The sequence below is a fragment of the Oreochromis aureus genome, unplaced genomic scaffold, assembly GCF_013358895.1.
Source record: "Oreochromis aureus strain Israel breed Guangdong unplaced genomic scaffold, ZZ_aureus HiC_scaffold_150, whole genome shotgun sequence".
In the NCBI taxonomy this organism is placed as follows: domain Eukaryota; kingdom Metazoa; phylum Chordata; class Actinopteri; order Cichliformes; family Cichlidae; genus Oreochromis; species Oreochromis aureus.
This window is the reverse complement of record NW_024108750.1, coordinates 1,774-15,820: the sequence shown is the minus strand read 5'-3', so window position 1 is coordinate 15,820 and position 14,047 is coordinate 1,774. Positions and strand designations below refer to the sequence as shown.

The 14,047-nt window shown below is 45.0% G+C and overlaps 1 pseudogene; it reads right to left on the bottom strand.

Annotated features, from left to right (window-relative positions):
- Window positions 1-10,706: 10,706 nt before the first annotated feature.
- On the bottom strand, window positions 10,707-12,387 carry LOC120436758 (annotated as a pseudogene).
- Window positions 12,388-14,047: the final 1,660 nt, after the last annotated feature.

Here is a 14,047-nt window from a genome sequence, read left to right as displayed (position 1 = left end):
TGTGAGGATGAAAATACTTATTATTTATTTTATTTCTCTTCTCTTTCTCTAAAAATACTTTTATTACTGAACATGAGGTCTCCAGTTGGTGCAGTTCAGCAGTTAAGTTTACAAAGTTAACTTCAGTTAAGTTTACAAAGAAACCTCATTGTGTTTATGTTAAACCATTTTTGCACTATATTTTTTGCACTTTGATACCTACAGCTCCTAAATGGTCTGAGGAACAGTTTAATGTTGGCACTGCTAAAGGCATACTTTCTGCCCATTTAAATGACAAAAATAAATATATCTTTCAAAAGTTTCAAAACACTGTATGTTGTGTTTTGTGATCCACTGCTTCTTCCTAGTGATACTACGTACAATGATTAGATTTATAACACTGCTGTATCAACCCCAAAATGATGTGTTTGCATTTATAGAGGTTTGAAACAATAGAAATAGATTAAAACAGACAGATAAAAAGTGACACATAAAACAAACATTGTTCATTTCTAATTTAGTTTCATTCATTTCATCATTAACTTGCACTCACACTACTACACTGCCATTTAACCATTTTAGGTTCAGGCCATTAGGTGGCACAGTGTACTTGTGGCAGGATAGTGCTAACATGTAAGCAAGCTAGAAGACTGGCATCCTTGCTGGGTATCCAGTTAGGGAAGCAACACATTAATACGAGAATTCTGAGTAAAATCAAAGTTACTTTCCCTAGTAACTAGTTACTTTGAAAGTAACGAGTAACTTGAAGTAACTGAGTTACTTTTGATAGAAGTAACTAGTAATGTAACTAAGTTACTAATTTAAAGTAACTTAGCCAACACTGTTTATAACACATGGAAGCTGTCTGATAAAGAAGCTAAAAAGCTAAGTACCTATTTCGACAGGTTTGAACAGTACCTCATGCCGAAAACGAGCACCATTTTTGCCAGACTCCAAGGGGAAGGAGAGTAATTTAAACACTTTGTGACAGAGTTAGAGCTACCCGTCAAGCAGTGTGGCTACGTTAACAGTGATGAAATGGTCCAAGACGGATTGTCTTTGCAACCACTTTCCCACAAGTCAGAGAAAAACTGCTGAGCCAAGGGTCAGATTTGACGCTAGAAAAAGCCATAGACATTGCATGCTCCTGTGAAATCGCACAAAACCAATTGAAAGCCATGGTCGACCCACACGAGCCTGCAGGGAGCAGGACCTGCGCATGCAGTATCCTCTAAGCGTCAGAGTATGCAGCAGAAAAATAGGAGGACACCCCAATCTAAAAAGGTGGGAAAATTGTGTGGGAGATGTGCATAAACACACAGCCCGAAGGATGAGTGCCCTGGAAAAGGGAAGTGCAAAAATGAACCAAATTGCCAAAGCATGCCATTTGGAAGCACCACATCAACCCAACCCAGTGTACTCTAGTAATCCTGACACTCCAAGCGATGAAGGGGAGCTATTCATAGATTCCATAAGAAATTGTGTAATGTAGGGGAGGCTAATGAGCAAGCTTATGCTGATGTTGAAGTAGGCTCACCACATCAAACCGTGAGTTTTAAGCTTGACACCGGAGCCACTGTTAACATTATCCCCATCAGGCTGTTCAATAAGTTTTCAAGCAGGTCAGCTTGGCACTGCCCACACGCACACTATCTGGTTATGGAGGAGAAAAACTCAAAATCAAAGGCACAGGCCAGTTGAAGTGCAGGTAGAAAGGCATTCATAAGATGCTGACTTTTGACATAGTAGAAACAGCGGCATCCCCCAACCTAGGCTTGAGAGCATGCCTGGATCTAGACCTAGTCAAGCTGGTCATGTCAGTACAGATCACAAGCATCATGAAAAAGTTTGCTGATGTGTTCAAAGGCACAGGGAAATTCTCAGGAGAATGCGACCTGCAAACTGACCCAGACGCCGTGCTCGTCGTATAGCCCCCACTGAGGATCCTTTTTACACTGCAGGAACGGCTGTGTAATGGGAGTTACATGACATGGAGAAAAACGGCATAATTGTCAAAGTAAAAGAACCCATAGAATGGGTAAATGGACTGGTGGTCGCAGAGAACCAGAAGCTCAGAGTGTGCCTTGATCCTCGCGATCTAAATAAAACCATCAAAAAACCCCATTACCCTCTTCCAATATTCTGGTATAATTTGTTCAGGAGCGGCGAGGGAGACTATAGGACCAGACATGCAGCCTGTCCTGTCCTAGTAGGAAGCAAATGGGTCTCAAATAAGTGGATTCATGAGCGAGGTCAAGAGTTCAGAAGACCCTGTGGCCTGACAGAAGTGGACTGAGGCGACTTTTGTTGTGATTTGGCGCTATATAAATAAAATTGAATTGAATTGAATTGAATATTGGATGACATCACACCAAAGCTGGCAGGAGCACAGTACTTCAGCATCATGGATGCTTCTTCAGGCTATTGGGCCATCCAATTAACCACAAAGTCATCGCTCCTCACCACCTTCAACATGACCTTTGGCAGGTACCGCTTTCTGCGCCTTCCTTTTGGAATAATATCAGCACAGGACATTTTCCAAAGGAAAATCGATGAGACATATGAAGGGCCCAGTGGAGTGGCAGCCACTATCGTGGACAACATCCTCGTGTATGGCAGAACAAAGGAGGAACATGATGAGAACCTCCGTGCCATGCTAGCGCGCACAAGAGAGTAAGGTGTGCATCTCAATCCAGAGAAATGTGTCATAGGCGCCACAGAAGTGAGTTACTTTAGACACAAGCTCACCTGGGAGGGCATCCAGCCAGACCCAAAGAAAAGACAGGCCATCAAGGACATGCCACACCCCGAGAACAAGAATGAGCTCGAGACAATTCTTGGAATGGCGAACTATCTCTCCAGATTCACACCACGACTATCAGAAGTGAATGCACCGCTCCGTCAGTTGCTCAAGCAACTTCTGGGATCAGAATCACGACAGAGTATTCCAGCAAATGAAGGATCTCATAACCAGAGAACCAGGCCCCATACTAGAATACTACGACGCGACAAAGGAGCTACGCCTACAGGCTGATGCATCAAAGTATGGTTTGGGAGCTGTGTTGATGCAGGACAGTCACCCAATAGCATATGCTTCAAAGAGACTGACCCCGACAGAGGTTAATTATGCACAGATTGAGAAAGAACTTTTTGCAGTGTTGTTCGGATGGACGGTTTCCACACCAACATATACGGCAAAAGAATCATCGTCGAGTCAGACCACAAGCCGTTGGAGCACATACTGAAGAAGCCAATCTCTGTAGCCCCGGCTTGTCGGCAGCACATGCTTTTACAGCTGCAGAGATATGACATAGAGATTGTGCACCGGCCTGGAAAAGACATACCCGTGGCCGACACTCTGTCCAGGAAACCATTACTCGACCAAGACAGCACGTTGAGCGAAGGCATGGAGGACCAGGTCCACTCAGTGATAAACAGCCTTCCAGTACGTGGTAAAAAACTCTCAGAAATACAGGCTGCGACAGCAAGCGACCCACAGCTCACCCTGTTACAGCAAACAGTGCATGCTGGCTGGCCTGAGGACAGGAAAAAAATGCCCCCAAACCCTTTTGGATTTCTTGAACTTCAAACTACCATGGCATGATCTTCAAAGTTAACAAAATCATAGTGCCAACAGTGCTGAGAAACAATATGCTGGAGAGAATCAAAATTCGGCACATGGGGATCGACTGGAGTACGCAGAGAGATAGGGATGCCCTCTTCTGGCCAGGCATGGGCAAAGACATCGCTGCCACAGTGGAGAACTGTTCTATATGTCAGGAGAGGCGTGGATTGAACCCTAAAGAACCTCTCATTCCACACCAGATTCCTGAGAGACCATGGCAGGCCGTGGCCTCAGACCTCTCACATGGCGTGGACGAGACTACATCGTAGTTGTGGACTATTACAGCCACTACTTTGAGCTCGAAAGGCTATTCTCCACCACTGCAGGGTGTGAGATTATTCTGTTATCATATGTTACCTTATATATGTAATCAAAGTAGTTGAATTATGATACTGCTGTAGATCATATTATACCCCTTAATATAGAGTGTGTGATCAGTATGTAGTTTTAGTTTGCATTATACTTCTGACTTAAAAGAGTGTGAAAATCATTAGATCTGTTGGATTGACCTGTATTATTCGACACTGTTGAATGTGTTACACTGTTTCTTGACATTTCATACTGCTGAATCATGAAGAGAATGTTGTGTGCAGAAGACCTTGTTCTGATAGCAGAAGAGACAGACCACATTCCATACCCCCACCTTTACAGAGAGCAGAAAAACAAGGAGCCGAGGTCATAACTTAGGCGCGGTAAGAGAGAAAGAATGTGAATGTTTAGGCTTTTACGACTAGGTGGGGGCCACTAGGGGCTATAAGAAGCTGAGTAACCCGTCACCGTTTTGAGACTTGCTGTGACCCTCTGCAGGCAGGTCTCCCCATCATGATGGTTCTTATGCTCTTAAGTGTTGAATTGTATGGAAATAAAATATTGTTGATTGAGCATTTATACACCGAGTATTGTCCTTCCTTCAGCCCAAAGATTAAAAGAATTGGGAGATTTTAACAAGGGTCAGTCATCAAAAAGCTTAATGCTACATTTGCCAGACACGGTATACCAGAAAAGCTTATTTCAGATAATGGCCCACAGTACAGCTCTCTTGTATAGTTTATAATGTGTGCACTCCGTGCTTATTGTCTGCTTACACCATGTGCAGTAGAAAAAGGAAAGGTTTATCCTTAAGCGCTATAGAGAGGGCTTCCATTGGCACAATATTTATCACAGTCTGTAGCCACTGGTTGATAGATGGAGCCTTGTCAGAAATCCACAGTACCATAATGTACTTTTGAGCCTAGTGGAACAATATGTGAAGGAGATCTTTGCTGCGGAAGTTGGCAGGTAGCTCATCATTTAGTCCTAACAAGCAAGTCCTTGGACCCAGATGCAGCTGGCAATTAAATATGATGCATAGCTTGTCTATGAGTGATCTCCAAAACTGTAGAATAACAGGACAGCTCTACAGACAATGAAAAAAAGAACCAACAGCAGCCTGACATTTGAAACAGAGATTTGGCAAAGCTGGAAACATAGTGTGCCTCTTGTCAGGTGTAATATAAAGTCTGAGTTTAAACTACCTCTCCCAAATAGAAATGGATGCCGATTCCTTAAAAGGTTGACAACACAACTCATCCTAAGCCTCAGCATCTATCATGCCTATATATGATTCCCATTGGCTCTTGATTATGTTAGAGTTATCCATTCTAAGATCAGAGAGAATGCTATAAATCTTTTTAGTTATACATTTTAGTTGAGTAGTTTTTACCACGAGTGATTCTGTAGGAGAGACACCAAACCCTCCATTAAAATCCTTCAATGTAGAAATAATAAAGTTCTTTATCTGAAAGTGCTTCAAAAAATCCTTATTGGTGAGACCAAACTTGATTTTCAATTTATTAAAACTAAGAAGAGAGTTCTCATGAACAAGATCGCCCACTATATTAATCCCTTTTTAAGACCAGTGGGCAAAACCAGCCCGAAGACCAGGTAAGAAGTCAGGGTTTTCATGAATAGGAGTAAGAAGGGAGAAACAATAATCATATCCTTCCAGGTGCCTGACTTTGCGCCAAATAGTGGACATGTTTTTTAACACTATATTATCTTGTGGAAGAACTGTGGCTTTACTGTGGAAATATATAGCAGGTTCCGCAACGGAATGCCATTTAAAGGAGTGGGCTCAGCGCTGAGGTAAATGGAATCAGAATCAACTATAAACCATTCAGTGAGAAATTTAAAGTGTGCAGCCCAGCGGTATTGTGGGAGGGAGGGAGCGGCAAGACCGCCTTTCTGAACAGGTAAATACAGAAAACTGTATCTTAATCTAGGTCTTTTCTTACGCCATATAAATGAAATAACTGAGCTGTTTAATTTTGACAGAACTTTTTTGGACAGAGCAAGCGGTAACATCTGGAATAGATACAAGAGGTGAGGAAGGATATTCATCTTGACCAGATGTATATGACCTAAAAGAGACAGAGGGAGGCTGCTCAACCTATCCAAATCGCAATTGACAGTCTGAATTAAAGGGGTGTAGTTCAGATTATACAAATCTTTTAGAATCGGTGAAATCTTCACTCCTAAATAAGTGAAACCGGACGGGGACCAACGAAAAGGCTGAAAAATATTTGGATCAACCCCATGTATATCAGAAAGGGGCATAGCCTCGCTTTTAGAAAAAATGATCTTGTAGCCTGAAAAATTGGGAAATTAACAAAACTAATTTCGGAACTGAGTAAGCTGGAGAATTTAGAGAAATTAAAACGTCATCTGCATAAAGTGAAATCTTATGTTGAGAATTGTTCAAGCAGAGTCCCTCAATAGTAGCATCTTCCTAATGGCTGTGGCAAGAGGTTCCATAGCCAAGACGATTAAGAAAGGGCTCAGCGGACATCCTGCCGACTGCCACGTTCAATACGGAAATTGCCCGACCTATGACCATTGGTAATTACTGCCGAGAGAGGGAAAGTATAAAGGTATATAACTGCTCATAAAAAGTTTTAAAAGTGTCATTAATTATTAAATTATCATATTTAAGTAAACCAGATGAGCCTCTAACACATGGGATATTACAAGCAGATCCTTATTACGAAGAAGATTAGCCAAATAGCGGTTAGGTTTGTTAGCAAACTCATGCCTCATGACGAATATAGATTTCTCAGCCTTTTTTGTCAGGAGTCCCTCCAAAGCCGTTTTAACCACCTGAATTTCATTCCTTAAATGCTCAGAAGGTGATTCATTCTGTTTAACCTGAAGTTCGAGCAATTCTAATTCTAATTATTGTTGGTCCATCTGATTTTTCTTCTTCAGGCCTGCTGAATATGATATAATTAACCCACGGGTGTAAGCCTTGACGGTGTCCCAAAGCAGGCCCGGAGAAACTTCAGGGGTTGCATTACCCTTTAAAATATGTTTGAGTTTATCAGTTAAAAATATTTTAAATTTTGGGTGGTGAATCAAAAAATTATTAAATCTCCACTTATGAAACCGAGGGATAGGATTTAGATCACTTAGCTGAACAAAAAACGGAGCATTATCTGATATAATAATATTACCTATTGTACAACTCAAAGTATTTCCAAGTGATTTTTTGGGGGTGAAAACGAGATCAATCCTACTACTCGTTCTATGAACACCGGGGAAAAAAAGTAAATTCTTCATTGTTAGGATGAAGAATCCGCCAGGTGTCAACCAAATCAAGTTCGTTAAAAGTATCTAAAAGTGCTTTGGCCCTTGTAGACATTTGAATTTGTTTGGGAGGGGATCTATCCTTAATTGTAGAAAAATAACAGTTAAAATTTCCGGCTATCACAGAATTATCACAAACCCAGTCAGAGAAGGAAGAGAAAGCATGAGCAATAAAGTCATTAGTCTGTACTGGTGGAAGATAAATATTCCGAAATGACACTGCCATAAGCTGCTTCACTTCTTGCCTACCAGCATGCTTGAATCTTGAATCTTGACTGCTGGCAACCCTAAATGTATGCATAAAAGAGTCTCACATGCGCCCCCATGTGACAGTGACATGCAATAAGTCGAAATATTTTGTGGTATTTTACTTTTTACCCCAGAGTTCTTCCCTGTGGGTGGAAGGCTGTATATATATTTTAAAAATTCCCCTCTCATCCCTGCAGGTATATATGTGTGTGTGTATATAGATACACAAAGAGAAGTCTGACTTTTGATTTGCTGTTGCACTGTTAAAACATGCACAGACACAGACGTCCACTGTGGTCAGTTAGTCTGTTAGTGGTTGTTTTTGGGGTAGTACAGAATGCACGGGGGGTCTCAGCCTCTCATTGGATCCTTTAGAGGACGTGATTGATTGATACTGGAGGACCGTGGAGTGCAGCTTTCCTCACACTGAAATGAGTGCACTAAAATCCAGTCACTTGTGGAGTCCAGCCTGCAGGGTGGCTCGCCTGCGTCGCCCAGCGAAATGAAATGAAATATGAAGGAGTGTGTTCTCCGAGCAGACGAGGGAACGCTGCAGCTGTGGGAACATTAACAGCACTGAGCTCGATGTCACCAGTTCAGAAACAAAGAGCTGCATTCATGCTGCCTCTCCCCCATGTCTCCATTTGAAAGCCGCTGCTGGAGCAGATGAAAGAGTCAGTTATGTTTGTGAGGACTTCGGGCGCCTCACACAGAGCAGGACATCATACAGTGACACAGAGTCCACATAATATCTGCATTTCCAGTGAAACCAGCAGCTCCTTCACACGCCTGGATCTTCCTGTCCCTTTATCACAGTGTAGATGCTCCCCTGGTGCACACAGTGAGTTTACAGCAATGGGTTAAACAGATGTGTGCGCTGATAAAGCTGTGTGAATGACTCAGGTGTGAAACTATGAAACAGGCTTGTCAGCAGCTTTGTGGCGTTGTGGTTTCTCAGCATGAATTGGCTGTGAGCGCCTGAGCTCTGCTTCCTGTTTCCTGAATGCCAAATTTAATCTAGAGTTGCATCATCGTCGTCGTCTCCAAATGCATTACAGCGAAGAAGAGGAGTGACAGACAGACCTTATGTTACAACTCTTTGTTCCACTAATGGCAGCCGTTACTGCCCTGGCTGTGTCCAAACCTGTGACTGTTCCTGTGGAGGCTTCTTCTGTGCTTTGTGAGAATGAATGAAATACTTCATGAATAAAATCTGTGCTTTAACAGGCTGTGCTGGACCAGTTCTTACCTCCTAAACACTCTGCTGTTTGAGCCTGGGACATTTCTCTGTTTTAAAGGAAGTAATCTCTTATTTAAGAGCTTCTAATTCCAGTCCAGATATCCTCCCCTGTTGTCTTCTTAATGAATCACTCCATGTCATTGGGCCAGGGATATAGTACAGTATATTTTAGTATAATTTATTTTTATTAAATGCTTCTTTGTCATCAGGCTGTGTACCAGCTGAAGCCTATGATCAAAAATGTCCTGGCAAGTTTTCAGATCGCTTTGGACTCTTGTGGTGATCACACATTCATGCTGGTGGTCCTGAAGGCTCATGTCTGTCAGAAAGGCTGTTTTCTGTAGCCATCACAGAATCCTCCTCTTCCTCAGCCCGTGTTTCCTGTGGTGTACTACAGGGCTCTGTTTTGGGTCCTACTCTGTTTTCATCACACCTGCTGCTGATTTTCAGGAAGTTTGCTGATGAAATCCAAATTTATTTACCTGTTATTTTGATGTCTCTGTTGAAGTGTCTGCACGATATCAAAGATGGGTCCTGAAAAAAAATTATTGTGGTGCCCCTCTGGATGATTTCACTGATGCCCTTGTGCCTCGTGTTTCTTATTGTTCTCTGACTGTTAGAAGTCTCAGAGTGTTTTCAGAGTGTCCTTTCTGTATTTGAGTCATGAACACTCATCTCTCCATTAGAAGACATGACAGCAGATTTACTCTGGATAAAGATTTATTTTTTTTTGCTTCAAGCTCTGACTTAGACAAAGAGCACGAAGATTGCACAGCCAGATGATGCGAGAGCGGCAGACGGCTCAGTTGAAGGGTGGAGGGGATCGGGCCCTCGCAGACTCTGAATAGATGGCCATTCCTGCTCTCTCTACATCTGGCCCGACCTCTGCATACTTGTGAATCAGCAGCAGGTTCATCCACAGCCTTCATTAGCTCAGAGTCCGTGCAGCTGCTTTTTTTTAGGAATCAGGCTCAGATCAGCTCTGTGAGCAGTCTCCTCTCACTGCTGCTTCAGAATCTACAGTGTCAGCAGAAAGAGCTGCAGCGGTCTGAGACACACACACACACACAGCTGCATAAGTGTGATGAATAACAAACTGCACCCTTCATTAAAAAGCTCTGACATCATCATGCTTCCATCTTCTTATCCTGTACCACTGTACCGCCTGTCATGGAACGCCCTCGCTGAGGATACGCTCAGCGTGAATGCAGACATCGCTCTGATGATCTGCCTTTACCTCCATCTTCAGCTGCTCTCCAACCAGCGTTACCTGTTTCTCTGTCAGCGTGAGCCCGACTAACTCAGGCTGCTGTTTTAATGACACACAGTCTTACTGTTCTCTGACTGTGAGGCTTTAATAATTATAATTATTTTATTAGTCCTTTATTTATCCAGGTAAAAATCTCATTGAGATTAAAAATCTCATTTCCAAGAGAGACCTGGCTGTAAAGACTGAACCTGCTGCAGGAGCTTTCCTCTGGCCTCAGTTAAAATGATTCAGAATTAAATTCCTTAAACATATTGATTTTAAACTATATTTAACAAGATTTTGCTGCTGAGTGCAAATATTTATTATTATTATTATTATTATTATTAATAATAATAATAATAATAATAATAATAATAATTTCCCTGATCCGTATGTTAGTGGGTGTGGAGCAGGTTAGAGTATCTACTCGAGTACTTTATAGTACTTCTGCTGCTTGCTGATATAAAGATTTAACTTTATCATAAAGTTTTAATAAAGTTCTCTCAGGATGTTTGTTAACGTCAGGAGTCAAAAACATTTTAAACAGCTGAAAAGTGACAGTTAACTTTACATTAATGGTCATATTGTAATAATATGTGAAGTTATTGAGTCCATCAGCAGAGTGAAAATGAACTTCAGTACTACTCAGTAAGATGAAATAGGTTTTTGCACATCAATGTTAACAAACGTGTCCTTCCTCACGCTGACAGGTGATGATGTCACATGAAACACACACGCTCCCGTTCACTCAGATCTCTGCTTTATTGATCGACATGCAGCATAAGGACTGATCATCAAAGTCCGACATCAATAACTCTGAACACGCTTCAGCTCCTCTTCCTCACGAGCGGCGGCGTCCTCTCTGACGGCTTCAGTCACAAATCAAACAGGAAGTGTCTGAATAAAAACTGCACTACAGTCTCAGCTCGGCCCACCGCCACCAATGCACACGCAGGAAACATTCGTCAAAGTTAGGAACAGGAAGGCACCGAGGCGACAAGGAGGGGCCAAGCAGCCCGACTGCAGTTCTTAAATGCCAGGGTCAGAGGTCACGGTCTGTGATCCAGGGTCAGAGGTAAGAGTGTTCTGGGGCAGGCTGAGGACAAAGGGCACCAGGTTGCCCCGGGCCCCGGCGGGGGCTGGCAGGGCCTCGGGCAGGAAGCCGGCCCCCTCCTCGCTGACGTGGAACTGCAGCGTGCGGCTGCGGTTGACGCAGTAGATCCGGTCGCCGAGCACAGCGCAGCGGAATGGCAGTGCGTTCTCCAGCGGAAAGGTGGCGCCCTCGAGCCACACCTTCACCACTGTGCTGTACCTGTGCACGCTGACCTCGGCACGCTCGCGGTCCACGTCGAAGCGGTAAACGAGGCCGCGGTGCGCGACCATGTCGGCGGAGCGGCGGCGGCTCTCGTTGAACGGGCACTCCTCCCACTCATCCCGGCGGGGTCGTAGCGCAGCAGGCGGTGAAGAGCGACCCCCGACACAAACAGCTGGCCGTCGCACGCCGTGGCCTCGTGCGCCACCGCGAACGAGCCTTTGGGCAGTGGCGCCACATGGCTCCACCTGTCGGCACGCGGGTCGTAGCGTTCCACACTCAGTAGGCAGCCCCCGCCCACCGCGTACAGCAGCCCGTCCACACCCACCAGTCGCAGCTGGCAGCGCGGCTCGCCCAGTGCCCGCACGCCACTCCAGCGCCCGCTCAGCGGGTCAAAACACAGCACGCTGTCCTGGGCCCGTCCCCCCCGCAGACCACCCGCCACGAACAGATAATTGAAGAGCGTGCACATCCCAGAGCCGGTGAGCGGGGCCTCTTCCGGGAGGCGGGTCAACTCCCCCCAGCGCCGCGTAGTTGGGTGGAGGAACAGCACGCGCCGCGGGCCACGCGCCTCCTCCCCGCTCTCCGCCACCGCCAGCACCCCCTCCCCCACCCCCTGCCCCGCCCACTCCGTCCTCCTGCTCAGGATCAGTGCGCGCTCCGCGGCGCTCAGACGGCCGTACAGCGCGGGAGCACGCAGCACCTCCAGGTAGTGAGCGCTCATGTAGCTGTACACGCGCTCCTGCTCGTCCTCCGCGCGCTCCCGCTTGGCTCTGCTCAGCAGCTCGTGACAGTTCTGCGCGCTGATCCGCGTTCCCTCGGAGGCTGCGCCGGGTTCGCAGCGCGTGCCCGTGGCCGTACTCCGGTCCAGGTCCTGGTTCCGGTCCATGGTCTCTGACGGTGACGTGTTTGCAGGTCACACCCTTGGATGCTGTCTGTGTACAAAGAGCTCCGTGCCCGCGCGCACCTCCTTCTCTCTGGGCTCCGTTCACACGACAATGTCTCTGCACACCGTGGGGAGGACCGGGGGGCACGCCCTGCAGCAGTCCCGTTATCAGCGCCGTGACAACGCGCGGGGTTCACCTGTGTGAGAACGCCCTCAGATACACGCTGCTGCACGAGCCCGACTCTGTGACGTCATTAGCTCTGTTTGAGAGAAAGAAGGGAAAAAAATGAGACCGAATGAAAAACACCGAGCTGGTTCTTTTCTGTCCCCCACGTCTGAGCTTCAGTCTGATGGACCAAACACAAACATTCCCAACTGTGTCTCAGGTGATTCTTATAATAATAATCTGACACTTTAATCTCAGCTGAGGAAACAAAATTGGCAAAATAAATAAACAATAAAGAATAAATTCAGTTCGGTTGAGGCTGTAGCTACAGGTACCTTGGTGTTCATCTGAACAATAAATGCTCTCTACAGAAAAGGGCAGAGCAGGCTGTACCTGCTGTAACTGCGGGGGCTCAGGTTTTTTGGAGTGAAGGGCCGACTTCTAAAGACCTATGACTCTGTGGTAGCCTCAGCCATCTTTTATGGTGTGGTCTGCTGGGGCAGCAGCATCTCTTGGGGACAGAAAAAGACTGAACAGGCTGATCTGGAGGGCCAGCTCTGTTCTAGGATACCCTCTGGACCCAGTGGAGGTGGTGAGTGAAAGAAGAATGGTGGCTAAGCTGTCATCCCTGTTGGACAGGCAGGGGACTCTGACACTACTGAGCAGCTCCTTCAGTGGCAGGCTGCGGCACCCACGATGTGGGATGGAGAGACTGCAGGTCTTTCCTTCCAACTGCTGTCAGACTCCACAACAAAGACTTTACAGATTACCACACACGTGCAGACAGACACACACACACATCTAATAGACCTGATAGCCTTCGCCCAATCTCCCTGATGTGCAATATTACAAAGTGCAATTTATCTGATGCAACATGAGCAGTTCTTGGGTGAAACTATTACTGCTAGGCACAATGTGCAATTTTTCTGGAGCATTTCTGATGCTGTTGTTTACGTACATATATGTATATTTTTAGAGATGTCCATATTTAAATTTTTAGATTTTATGCTGTACATTCTTTGGACCGTACATCTGAACATTTTATTTTACACTGCCTTGAACATAGTATTTTATTCTACAGGGTGGGCCATTTATATGGATACACCGTAATAACATGGGAATGGTTGGTGATATAAAAGTCCTGTTTGTGGCACATTAGTATATGTGAGGGGGCAAACTCCTCAAGATGGGTGGTGACCATGGTGGCCATTTAGAAGTCGGCCATCTTGGATACAACTTTTGTTTTTTCAATAGGAAGAGGGCCATGTGACACATCAAACTTATTGGTAATGTCACAAGAAAAACAATGGTGTGCTGGTTTCAACGTAACTTTATTCTTTCATGAGTTATTTACAAGTTTCTCTTTGTTCACAGCCATTGACATGTCGAAGAGGTTAACACGTGAGGAGCGGATCGAAATTGTGTTGATATCTGGTGAACGCAGTAACCGGGTCATTGCAGCACATTTCAATGCAAGCAGTGTTGGGGAGTAACGGAATACATGTACCGCCGTTACGTATTTAGAATACAAAATATGAGTAACTGTATTCCGTTACAGTTACCGTTTAAAAGGTGGTATTCAGAATACAGTTACTTTGTTGAAATAAATGGATTACAGTGGTACTTCCTGTTTCATATTGTTGCGGGTCAGGACTGTTTGGGTTTGTTTGACAGCTACGTTCTGTTGTTCCAGGCGGCAGCGTTACGGTTGCCATGGTTA